We start from the raw sequence: 13,871 nt of genomic DNA, 5'->3' as shown, positions 1-13,871 counted from the left end.
AGATCCTGGCACCTGGGATGCAACTGACCATTACTTTCTCTTTGTTCAGCATGGTAAGATGGGCATTAATATGTCATACATAGTGCATTGGCTTGCCTTATGGGATTAGTAGTTAAGGCTCCACTGGGTGTTGGTTGTATATGCAGTGTTAGGTGATGTTTCAGGTTTGCTGAGGATAATTTTCCGCAGGTGTAATGCCTGGGTGGTCTTTGAATTTTAGGAAGATTGTATTTAATTGCTTCAACATAAGTAGGCCTATGTGTGGGGTGCTTACTATGTGTGGTGGGTGTAGCATGTGCATTTCTGACAATCATTGCTATTATGGGTGTTTGCATGCAAGAGTTTTACCTCCAGAGACATTGTGTATTTACATCTCCCATACACTGTAACTGTTTATTTGATGATTAAATGGATATCAGTGAATGTTAGACAATTGTTAGATTGTCTCAATATGCCCATATCCAACAAGCTGTGGTTGTGGAAAAATTCTTTAAGTGTATATCCATGATGTCTAGCCCTTCAGTTGGGTGAGCTAAAAGGGTGTGGTGCATGAGGGGTTAATAGTGGGCTGACTCAGGGTGCTTTTGGGGCTACAGACAAGACTAGGCTGTATAATACTAAATTTAGGGGGCAGTATTCCTCAATGCACAAATTAACTTCTCTATGCTACTCAACAAGCAAAGTAGTTGCCCTACACTCAATGTGTTACTGGTACAGTTTTAGAGGTAGTTTTATAGGGAAATTCTGTTTTTAGGTGACTACACAGGGCACTACTGACCACAGCTGCATAATGGATCATCATCATCATCATCATCATCCCCCTTTTTCCCATTTACATGGGGTCGGGGTATCGTATTAACTGTCGCCAACTCTCTCGATTCAGTGCCACTCTCCTGCCTTCTTCAACACTCATGCCTGACTTTCGCAGATCTTCTTTCACACAATCCATCCACCTCTTTGCTGGACACCCTCGCTTCCTCTTACCTTCTTCCTGTCTGTCTCAAATCTCTCTCACCAGATTGTCTTCTGCTTTTCTACACGTGCCCAAACTACCGTAATCTGTTCTCTTTTATCTTTTCTGCAATTGGAGCTACTTTGGCTTCTGCTCTTATGTCTTCATTTCTTCACCTGTCCCGCAGTGTGCATCCTACCACCTTTCTCAGGCACTTCATTTCCATCACCTCTAGCTTCTTCAACTGTTCTGCCTTTACTGCTACACTTAATGTTGGTTCACTGACAGGACACAGCTTAGAAGTGGATGACATGATGATACGGAGAAGGCTGGGCATCCTATGTATCCAAGAGACGAGATGGAAGGGCAGTGCCACAAAGCCACTTGGCTTGGGATCCAGACTCTACTACTCAGGTGGTGGACAGGCTAGAAATGGTGTAGGAATTGTGGTGAGACAGAGGCTTCAAAAGTCAGTGAGGGATATCATCAGAATTAATGACAGACTCATGGCAATCAGACTCCAGTGTAATGATAGGACAGTATTCATAATCTCAGCCTATGCCCCACAGCAGGGTTGTGATAGTGAGGAAAAGAGTGCATTCAGACAGCAGTTGCAGAACCTACTAGATAAAGCAGGACAACATGAATTGGTGTTGATAATGGGTGACTTAAATGCACACATTGGGACAGACAGAACAGGATATGAGGACTGCCTGGGTCCACATGGGTGGAGCAATAGGAATAAAGAAAGAGAAGCCATTCTAGACTTCTGTCTGGCAAATGGCTTGATAGTTGCCAACACATGGTTCAGAAAGAGAGACAGTCACAAGATCACATACAAGAGTAGCCAACATGCAACTTAGGTAGACTTCCTCCTAGTAAGGAAAAGGCACTAGGGTAGAATCCATGATTGCAAAGTCATCCCCAGTGAAACATTCGGTTCACAGCATAAACCAGTAGTTGCCACAATCAGCTTCAAGCAGTGGTCAGAGAAGGCTCTAAGGTCAACAGAGACCAGGCTGAAGACCTGGAAGTTGACTGGAGAGAAAGTACAGCAGTTCAAGGAATTACTCAGGGCTCTAGCACCCCAAGAAGAGGAGGAAATAGGTGGAGTTGAAAAAGAGTGGCAGCGCCTAAAAACAGCATGTGTTAGGACTACAGAAAAGATATGTGGCCGAGCCAGGTATGGAAATAAGGTACATAAGGAAAGCTGGTGGTGGAATGCAGAAGTGCAGGAAGTAATCAAAAGAAAGAAGGAGTTCAGGAAGAAGTGGGAGATTGAAAAGACTGACCAAGCTAGGAAGGACTACTGGTTGGCTAACAAAGAAACTAAGAAAGAAGTTGCAATACCAAAGAATAGGGCATCAGAGGCACTCTATCAGCTTCTGGAAAGTGACTCAGTAAGGGGCACAAAGAAACTATACCAGGTTGCAAGGCAAAGACAGAAAGATAAAGAAGATAGTCAGACACCCTTCATAAGGGATTCCAGCAACAACCTGCTTACCAGCCCACAGGACATCAAAGGCAGATGGAAGGAGTATTTCCAGCAGCTTCTGAATGAAGAAAACCCCACAGAAGCGGTACTGCCCCAGAAACAGCCTACAATGAGAGTAGAAGAGGAGCCCAGCTTAGAAGAAGTAAGAGCAGCACTAAGGAAAATGAAGTCAGGGAAAGCAGCAGGCTCAGACGAGGTCACAGCAGATATGATAAAGATGCTGGGTGAGCTAGGGGAGAAATGGCTCCTGAGGGTACTAATTGCAGTGTGGAGAGAAAGGCATATCCCAGATGACAGGAGAATAAGCATACTCATGCCAGTGTACAAGAACAAAGGGGACATCCACAACTGTGGACAGTACAGAGGCATCAAACTCCTACCACATTGCATGAAAGTTCTGGAGAGGGTGATTGATAAACAGATATGCAGAATAGTAGAATGTAAGATGGGAGATGAACAGTTCGGATTCAGATCAGGATGCAGCACAATTGACCCGATGTTTGCATTGAGACAGATACTTGAGAAGAAACTAGAGAAGAGGAGAGAGTCAAACTGGGCTTTCCTAGACTTGGAGAAAGCATATCACAAGGTCCCAAGAAAGCTGATCTGGGCAGTACTGCGGTGGTTTGAAGTCCCAGAAACATTGGTAGAATTAGTACAGGCTATGTACAAGGACCCAGTGACTCAAGTACGAACAGTGTTTGGCCTCATTGAGGGGTTCCCAGTGGGAATGGGTGTACACCAGGGTTCGGCTCTGAGCCCACTGCTGTTCATACTGGTAATGGACTACATCAGCAAACAGGTTGGAGGGGTCAGAGCAACAAAGCTGCTGTATGTAGATGATGTGGTAGTACAGGCAGACTCTGAGCTAGAACTTCAGCAAAGGATAGGAGAATGGAATGCAAATCTGAAGGCACATGGGATGAAACTAAGCACAGATAAGACAGTGGTAATGGCAGCAGATTGGGGAAATCAGAAGAAGCTGAGAATAGAGATAGATGGGAAGATAGTGGAACAGGTAAACAGCTTCAAGTATCTGGGAGGGGTGGTTGAGGAGAAGGGTAGTCTGAATGAAGAGGTCAAAGCTAGAATCAGAGGGGCTGCAGCCAACTGGCATAGAGTATCAGGTGTAGTCTATGACAGAAGAATGCCAAAGAAGCTGAAAAGTAAGGTGTACAAGACAGTGGTGCGACCAGTACTACTGTATGGTACAGAAACCTGGGCATAATGGATAGCAGTGTGCAAATGCTCCAAATTTATACAGGTAGTTAAACACAGGAAGCTAACTTCTAAGTCCTCTGACCAATAAACCAAGTACACTTACAGCTTTCTTATGTGTTTCCCAACTAAGATAAACAGGCCACCACCTACTGCCGCTAGATGCACCATCCCAGTCCTCTTAATGTAAAAACACAAAAAGATTGCTTGAGAACATAATGTGACCACAAAACAAAAACAACTTAGACAAACTACCTGGACAAGGCAATTTTAAGTATTAGGGACTCCTAAAATGATTTGAAGTGCAAAATCAGCAAATAAAGCAAAATAAAACAGTAGCACTTTAAAACATTTAATTGAAGGGCAAAATAATAAAATAAATATCTTATCTGTCAAGGATGGAGCATGATTACTTCAGGACCATCTCAGAGTGTGTCAAGGGTACAAAGCAGATGGGTGGCCTGGAAAAAATGAGCAGGATACAATTTGTAGTAAAGAAGGCATGCTCAAGAGCAATACCAGTTTGCTGATGGGCACTCAGTATTATTGGTCTTTTGTAAACAATGGGTGGGAAAAGTATTTAAATTGCTTACACAACAGACAACAGCAATTAAAGAGTGGAGGGTGGGTGTTTTGGAAGTCAGGTTACCATAAGGGGCAGAGGCCAGAGACACAGCCTTTTAAAACCCCAACAGGAAATGTCAAGCAGCAAGAAGAGAAGGATTTAATCAAATTATGCCAATAATGGAGATATTTCCTATGACTTTGAACTGCAGGTCAATGACCACAAGGTAGGTTAGAAATTCAGAAAGATTAGCTTAATGTCTCATTGAGGTGGGGGGCGGGAAGAGACTCAGAATAGGGGAACCAAAATGCACTAGAATTTGGAGTAGATAAATGATAAGCAGAACATAAGTAAGTAAAACTGGAGTATAAACAATTGTAAGAGCACTGAAGTCTTACTACTGCAATTCTATCACAGACCAAGGCAACAGACTGCAGAAATTTACTAGTAACACTGTTTATGGAAAAAAATGCAGTAATAAATGTGAATGAAACTATAAGATTAAGGCCTCAGACAGTTTTCAAAATACAAACAGCTGTGCTTTACAAGTAATTCTACTTACAGAGATTGAAGTGCAGTATAATGTATAAACACAATCTTCCTTCAACTGCAAACAAAGCTAAAAGACAGATCCCAGAACAAACTAAAAATACAAACAGATAAACTTTCTGGCTAAAACATATAAAAAAGCAGAAAGGTACTAAAAAGTATCACCACACAGGTTACTATAAATGCAACTGAAAATATTTAAGCAGAATTGAAATAAAAGCTTTTTTCTTTCCTTTTTGATGAAAAACTTGTTTCTCCCATTTCAGGCCTTTCTACACCTTTCCAACTTTTGCATAAAAGGTAGGGTTATTGTGTGTATGACAGGACTCCAGTTTGCATGTATATGCCTTTGACATAACAGGCTGACATGTCTGAAAGTAAGTGTCACCACAAGAGAAAATTCGCCTAGGCAGAGAATGACATCCTGCTGCAGGCCCAATGTGAACATGGGTGGTGAATGGCTCAGAACAAGATATCTGACCAAGCATTCCATGAACGTGTCTAGTGGAATGTTTTAAAAAACATTTGTGATGTCAGTGGCCAAAATAAGGATATATAGACTGGTCCATAAAAGGATCACTGACATAACTGTGCAAGTGTGCAGCAGGGCTACCAGAGCAGAGGGCCATGGTTGGAGGTCTGCCAACTGAATCATAATTGACAGACATGGACGAATTCCTGGAATCTCTGTATAGAGGTATGGTTAGCTCCAATATCCATGGTGGAGGTCTGGACCTGGATGCTAAGCGGCACAAGCACTTCGTACATCAGTTGATCATGACTTAGATGGGTATGTGATAAAGTGATACTGTCCATGCTGCTCTACCAACTCAGGGCCATACAAGTAACAAACATGGCTTCTTTGTTGTTATAGGAACATGGAGTGTACAACTACAATGGCAGTTTACTCAAGATATGTTTACTGTGGAGTTTCCATAGCACCTTGATATGTAAGCTTATCTTCATTGGGCTGTGAATGTTGTTAAAGAGGTCATTCTGGTTATGCTTACATGTTTTTATATGTGCTGTGTTGTGTTGTCAGGTTCCATCATCATGGATATAGTTATGCCTGATGTCGGGGAACTGTCTGAGCCTGATGATGATGTCAGCAGTATCTTGGCATTTGGGGGTATGGTGTCAATACCTGGCTTTGATGATGTCAGCAGTATCTTGGCATTTGGGGGTATGGTGTCAATACCTGGCTTTGGTGATGTCAGCCATATCTTGGCAGTTGGCGGGATGGTGTCAATACCTGGCTTTCGTGATATGACAGCCATATGTCCTCCACCTTCCAAAAACACAGCTGCTGTGCTTCTGTAACCTAGCTATCAGATCCAAGATGCCACATTAGGACAGGCTGTGAGAGTGGAAACACCCTTGGTTGCTGCCAGCTCCATTAAGCTGAAGTAGGATGTCAGAGGCTGGCATAGTGGTGGCTAGCCACACCACGAGCACCAGTCCCCTCTTGCTCTGAGTGTCTGTAAAGACACTACTCACTGGGACAGGCATTGATCATTGCAGCCATAGCTGAGCTGGTTAGAGTTATACATAGGTTCATAGGTTCATAGGTAGGTACTAGGCTATTGGCCCTAGGGCCCATACAAGCCTAGCCAAAAAATGTACCCTGGCTTTCGCCACCCAAGAAAATTATTTTCCTGTGCCCCTGTCGAGCAGAGCCACAGAAGTGATCCCCGGGGTGAATTTCCCATTTCCTATCCAATCATCAAGATTTTTCTTGAAGAGTGCTAATGAGGAGCTCTGTTTGACATAGATAGTCTGTTCCAGAGTATTGGAAGTCTCTGGGACAGGAATCTATCCCTCCAGCATGTTCTGTTTATTGTGGTGACAAGGTTAAGGTCCCTAGAGCGTGTAGCTCGGAGGGATTGGGATTTCTTTAAGTGGAGCATGTCCAACAGCTCTGGGTTTGACATAGCTTTGTATGTTAGGCAGAGATCGCCCCTGAGTAGGCGATATGCGATGGAGTAAAGCTGTAGTTTTTTGAGACAGTCTGCATAGGGCATATGTTTGAGGCCAGTAATCCTCTTTGTGAGGTATTTCTGTGGTCTTTCCAGTTGTTGTAGATGTCTTGTGAGGTACATACCAAAAGGGGCGTTGTACTCTATAATGGGTCTAATGAGTGATGAGTAGAGGGGAACAATGACTTCTTTTTTTCTGGATGAGAAACCTTTTGTGATGACTTGAGCCACGTAGAAGGATTTCCTGACCACTGTGGCGATGTGATTATCAAAGGAGAGACTACTGTCCACCTGTGTCCCAAGGTCTCATCACATTTTGGGCATTAAGTAGACTACCAGCTATGTGGTAGTTCATGGGTGCAGAGTTTTTACCAAAGGGGATGACAATACACTTTTTGGCATTGAGCTTCAGGCCATGGCTTTGACACCAGGTATCTGTCTCATTGAGGCCCTTTTGTAGTTTGTCCACATCGTTAGGAGTTTTGATTATGGCTCCTAGTTTGCAGTTATCTGCAAACTTTGTTAGCCAAAGACCTTCTGTGTTGGCCTGCACTTCAGAGAAGTAGATACCAAACAGGAGAGGACCCAGGACTGAACCCTGTGGTACTCCACTTGTCACTGGTCTGATGTCGGATTTGGAATCCGCTACTTTCACAGTGTGGGTTCTGTCCGTGAGCCAGTTGGCAACCCATCTTGTGACATAGGGATTTATACCTAGTTTAGTGAGCTTATCTATAATTCCAGAGTGGGGGATGGTGTCGAAAGCCTTGGCGAGATCTAGATAAGCTGTGTGAACCATTTTACCCTCATCTATGGCTTTGGTGACTGCTTCAAAGAAGTCAATCAGGTTTAGGAGACATGATCTGCCTTTTACAAATCCAAACTGAGTAGGGTCCAGAGTTTGGAGATTACCAATGTCTTTGTTTATGAGTTCCATGATGATACGTTCCATGGCCTTGCAGACCAGGCTCGTCAGTCTAATGGGGCGGTAGTTCCCGGGGTCCGTCGTGGCTCCCCCTTTGTGGAGTGGGATAACTGTCCCGGTGCACCATTCAGTGGGTACAAAGCCTGAGTTGAGGCTATGATTGAACATGGTACTTAGGTAGGGTGCCAGTTCATTCTGTAGTTCGTGTAGAACGCAGCCTGGGATATTGTCAGGTCCCATGGATGCTGTGTTCTTGGCTTTGGAGAGTGTGTTTTTTACCTGTGCAGTCGTGATTATAGGAACTTTGCATTCTTCAGGTATAGAGATGGGCCCTCTAGGGGGTGAGAGGGGGGTGAAGTTATCATTGAACCTATCTGCTAGGATGTTGGCAATATCAGTTGGTTCTGTATATTTAGTGCCATTATGCTGTAACTCAGAGCAGATCTGAGTGTTCCCATTTAGATTCTTGACATAGCTATAGAATGCTTTGTGGTTGTCTTTAGAATCAGTGGCGATTTTGTTTTCATAACTAGCTTTGGAGGATTTTATGAGGGATCTCAGGTTCTTACTGAGGTTGACCCGGGAGTTCCTCCAGCCATGGGATTTTACTCTTTTTTGCAACAGTTTTTTTCTCCTGTTGTAGAGTTTGTTTATGGCAGAGATCCACCAGATTGGCTTCCTTTTTTTTGGAGGATAACATCTTGGTTCTATTAGGGATAGCATGATCCATACACTCGTGTAAGTGCTTATAAAGTGCATTTGTGTAGGATTTGGCAGTCATACCTCTATTGTCCGTCTGCATGGGTGTCATGAAGTTTGCCACTTCTGTCTTAAGAAGTATGAAGTTGGCTTTTGAGAAGTTTTTTACAATGGTTTCCCTAATTGGGGCTGGGGGTGGGATGTGGATGTCTAGGCTGATTAGCTTGTGGTTGGATCTGACCAATGAGGAATTGACCTCTGGTGTGGAACACCGGTTTCCCATGTTGGTAATGACCAGGTCTAGGATATTGCTGCCCCTGGTGGGGGTGTGAATAAGTTGATCCAAGGTGTTGGAATTTATGAATTCTAGAAAACGTTGAGCAAAAGAGTTGGTACATGAGTAGTTTTCCCAGTTAATGGTGGGGTAGTTGAAATTGCCCATTATTAGGGTGTTGGGTTGTACCCTAATACTTTCCAGTGTATCATGAAATGAGGAGTGTAAATCCTGGGGCATGGTGGGGGGTCTGTAGCAAGCTACAATTTGGATTGCGGTCTTACCCAGAGTTAGTTGCACTTGGATAATCTCGGATGCATTATGCTGTGCAACTAGCCTGGAGGTGTGGATATCCTTAATGAATATGGACATGCCTCCGCCTTTAGTGCTTCTTTCTGGGTTAGATGGCCGAAAGATGTGGTATGAATTGAAGCCTGGTAATGCAGGGGTGCTCTCTGGAGCTTTTAACCAGGTCTCTGTCACTGCACAGATGTCAATGTTCTCCATTTTAAGGAGTGCCTCGAGTGAGTGCATTTTGAGGTTTAGGCTTCTAGCATTGAGTAGCATTACCCTCAGATTTTGCTTGCTTGTACCTGTTACGGTGGTGAATTTGTCATTTGAACCTTGCCTAAAAAAGGCACTATAGGGGTTGCGAGAGTCTTAGCCAGTATCTGGAATCCTAAGGGCGACAGGTGCAGGCCATCTCTGGCAAAGCATCGTGGACTGTCAATCATGTCGTCCCAGGCAGATAAATACTGGATCCCCTTAGAATGACACCAGAAGCTTAGCCAATTGTTGAAGTCAATCATTTTGTCCTTGTACTGTGATATCATTCTGGGTGATGGCAGGATGCTACTCAGGGTTAGGGTCATACCTGCCTGGGATACAAGATCGGAGAGCTCCTCCATGTCTCTTTTCATGTAGTCCAGGGAGGTACGTCTCAGGTCATTCACACCAAAATGGACAATGACAGTGTCATATTTGTACTTATTGTGGAGTGACCTGAGTGCATGCGTTATGTGGCGGATCCTGGCACCTGACAGGCAGCTGATAGCAACTTTCTCCTTGTTTAGTCTAGTGAGTGGAACATCAGTGTGCCTGACTATAGAGTCACCTATGACTAGAGTGTTGGGTACGTTGTTATGCCTTATGGGCTGTGGTTGAGTGGCACACTGAGTTTGTGGGCTATGTGTCATTTGGGTTGTGTTGAGGGGTGGAGTTTGCTTGTGTTTATGCTTTGGATGTCCCTGATGCTTGGGCAGGTTTTTATTGAGAGCCTCCATGAATGTAGGTGTGTGTTTTGTGTTTCTATGTGTGTGTTTTGGTGGTGTAGGTTTTGAGGGACTATGTGATGAGTGTGGTGCGGTGCAAGTGTTTACCTTCTCCTCTTGACTGTCTAGTCCAGTCTTGGGTGAAGAGAGCTTTGCTTCCAGTTTGGCTATATAAGTGCATCTCTCACAGGTTGTAGTGTTGGGTGGTAGGAGGAGAGGGTTGTCTGTGTACATGAGGCAATTGCTGCATTGCCCCAAGATGCCCAGATTCATCAGGTAGACAGGATAAATCACTGGGAGCTGACCCTTAGACATGCCTGGATAAGTGCTTATTTATTAAGTACTAAAAACTGCTTTCCACTAGACAAGTGAGGAAAGTTGAGTGCTGTAGTAATTTGCAGCTTATGTAGTGCTTACAATGAGTTCTGAACAGAATGACAACCTTTGGAGTGCATGGGTCAGATGTGCAGCATTATAGAGTGGCAGTGTAGGAAGTCTGAATGCTATAAATGTACCTGTGTGGCTGCCCATTATAGCCATGGATCTCCCTGTGGCTGGGTCACCTCCATGACTGATGGGGAAGCCCACCAAAGGACGGGGAGAGCACTGTTTAGAACGTTTAATGTCACCCTTTCACAATGGGAGGGGATGTTCATGCTGAGACTACTCATAACACATTCTGCTGTTCATACTCATGGAGTACTCCAGCTTCTCTGCATACTGTGGATCCTGCCTATAACTTCTCAGAAGAGTATACCCTCCCCATGAACAGGGATGTGCATGGTCAGGGCATAGATCTGTATAGGTCACAGTGCTGCATCATCTGCTGAGCTGTGTCCATGCACCCTTCCCAATGCACATGCGCATGTGCAGGCACACACACACACACACACACACACACACACACACACACACACACACACACACACACACACACACACACACCAGCACTGCCCACCATTGACCAGTCACTCTACCATGAAGAGATCACACTTTCCCTCCTCGCACTCATATGTCCTGAATTCACACTGCTACACACAGCACTGACTTGCACTTCCACTTCCAGAAGCACACTGCCATTTTGTTTTGAAACTTATCAGTGTAGCTCTCTGCACCTGTGTACATGATGATAACTGGGCTCTGCCCTCAGTACTCTCTTACTTGGGTAGCCTGTGTCTCATGCACAGTGTGACAAGTCCATGCATTCTATAGCTTAGCCTAGATGTTTTTGCATGCGTCACTTTTACTGCTATATGTTACACCTAATTTGGTCAAAAGTTATGAAGTAGACACTGCCTTTTTGCTAATGCCATGCCATACTGTGCCTACCTGTATCTTGCGAGGTCATCCCCTGCAACCATCTCCTCCATGGGATCCTCATCAGGCACCTCCTTCACAGACTTCTCCCCCACAGCCAGCTCCTCTACACTCTCCGCATCAGATATGCCTCCTTCACAAGTTCCCACAGCCAGCTCCTCCACAGGCTCCTCATCAAACACTTCCTGCTTCACAGGCTCCTCTCCTGCAACCATCTCCTCCATAGGATCTTCATCATGTACCTCCTCCTTCACAGGCTCCTTCCTTGCAGCCAACTTCTCCACAGGTTCCTCATCAGGCATCTCCTTCACTGCATACTTCTGGAGTTCTCTCACCTGCTATATCTGCTCACATAGCAACATGTTGGGCAATATTGTATATACCACAACTATATTAATGCATGTTTCAGGATTATACTGCAGGGCATCATCAGAGAACTGTAGACAATGGAAGCAATTCTTAAACAGTATGAACACATGTATGATGATAATTCATATCTGTAACAGGGTGGTGATGTATGCATCCTCTGCCATTGTCTATAGGTTTCTTATTGGTGTCATTAGCCATGGCATCAAGCCATATTGGGCATCATTAGCCATGGCATCAAGACATATCGGGCATGCCTGCACAGTCATGCCCAGTAAGAGGGTCCTGTTGAGAATCACCTCACATAAACCTCTGATATAAGTCATACGCATGTCAGATGCAGAAGCTGTGTGTGCCTGAGTGAGTTGCTGACACATTGTATATCATATCCTGTGCATTGCAGACCATCTGGCAGCTGTTGGAGTGGAACCCCTTTTTGGCTGAAATACTATTGTCCTTGAGTCACAGGTGGGACCTTTATAGTAGTGTGGGTGCAATTAATTCTTCTCACTAGCTCAGGGACATGGCCTATATCATAAAATGCCTGCATGGTGTTGTTTCTTTCCTTTGGGGTGTCTGACAACAATGTATGCTCCCCTATATGCTGTAGCATGGCACTGGGAAATGTGTGGAGTATCCTTATTGCATATCCTTGGGATACACCCACTGTGTCCTCTGTTAGTTACCAGATCATCGCTATAATACAATTCTCAAAGACGCACATACCTTGGTATCCACAGAAATGGGTACTCCTTACATCCCGCAGGCTGCATATGAGGGAAGCACATCTCATCTAGCTCTTGCATGGTGTCTCATTCAAGTGGTAGAGGTCCACTATGTACGTGTTGAGGAGGGCATGGTAAGTTAGGTGTGGAAGTAAAACTCAGCAGCCCTGAGGATGATGATGATGCACATCTTCATAACTAACAGCAGCAACAGCAGCCTCCTGCATACCCATATTCACTAGAGGCTACCTTGTACATCATACCTCTCAAACTCTTTGCTTAAGAAATCTGGACAAAACCAAAAGTAATGGTGGGACAAAGGCTCAAAATCATGGACAGGTTTTAAATGATGCAGACAATTCTGTGACAGTCTGGACAGTTGAGAGGTATGCTGTGCACATTTTCACATTCTCTCTCCCATAACTGCAGGATTTTACAGTCATCAGCAGCTTTGTCAGTAGCATCTTGATGCTTGAACTCTATGTTTCTGAATTATACCACCAAATTGTTCACCTTTATTTCTATTTGCCATTACCCTCATTTTAGTAATGCTATTAATTTCCATGTCATTATGTCATAATTTGAAAATTACGCAAAACACAGAATTTTGTGTCCTATCATGATTGTAATAAGTGTGTCTCTGAATTGCTCTCTCTTGGCACATGACCGCTTTTTGTTCAACTTTGGGTGCAACATGCAAAGTGTTTCCAAGACCCATATCGCACATTTTAAAGTAGAATGTTATAAACATTTATTCGAGACAGGAAATATGAAGTAGTGTCACCTTTCTAACCAAAATTTTAAAGACTTGTTGCAAATGCTCTTATATGTATTTTTTTGACATACATTGAAAAGAACTAATATTTGAAAGAAGAATAACTTCAGACCACATTTTGCATTATGTTTAGGAAGCTCCCAGGTTGAGCTTGTAAGCTGTGCACTGGGATCAGTACTCCACCATCATCAACAAACTAAAAAAAGTAAATTAAAATAAAGAAGTAAGCTAAAAATGATAAAAGTGTGAGAAGCAATTACAAGCGAATAGCCCACCATGCACAATTAAGTGAGCTGGAAGCTTACTGTTTGTTAATGTAAGAAGGTAAACCCATTAGTCACAAATGTCACTTTTCTGGAGTAAGTCAGGAGTATTGTATGATTTAATGACTTTATCAGAGTCACAAAGTATACAAATGGGGGCTAAAAGAATCAAACCCTGGGCTACAGTGTAAATACTATTTATCCTAATTGACTTAACCCTCTGGTTATACTGGCAAACAGAGAAACAGATTTTCTCTTTGGATTACTATTTGTTTTAGGTCTGTTGGTGTTGTAAATAAAGATACTGCTGAGCACATTTAGACAAATTGTCAAGAAGGGGCTGCTTAACCTAAATACAGAAGTCAGTGGTGCTTTTATCAACTGTGGTTGTAGCAGCAAATAGAAGACACTGAAATGCTAAATTCCCTAATCCAGAAGCTCTGAAATACACTCATAGTTTCCCAATGAATCAGTGAACTGCAATAAATGTTTTATAGAGGA

Source organism: Protopterus annectens, chromosome 4.part0 (genome assembly GCF_019279795.1).
Source record: "Protopterus annectens isolate FY-2018-M chromosome 4.part0, PAN1.0, whole genome shotgun sequence".
In the NCBI taxonomy this organism is placed as follows: Eukaryota; Metazoa; Chordata; order Ceratodontiformes; family Protopteridae; genus Protopterus; species Protopterus annectens.
Note: the sequence above shows the minus strand (reverse complement) of the source record.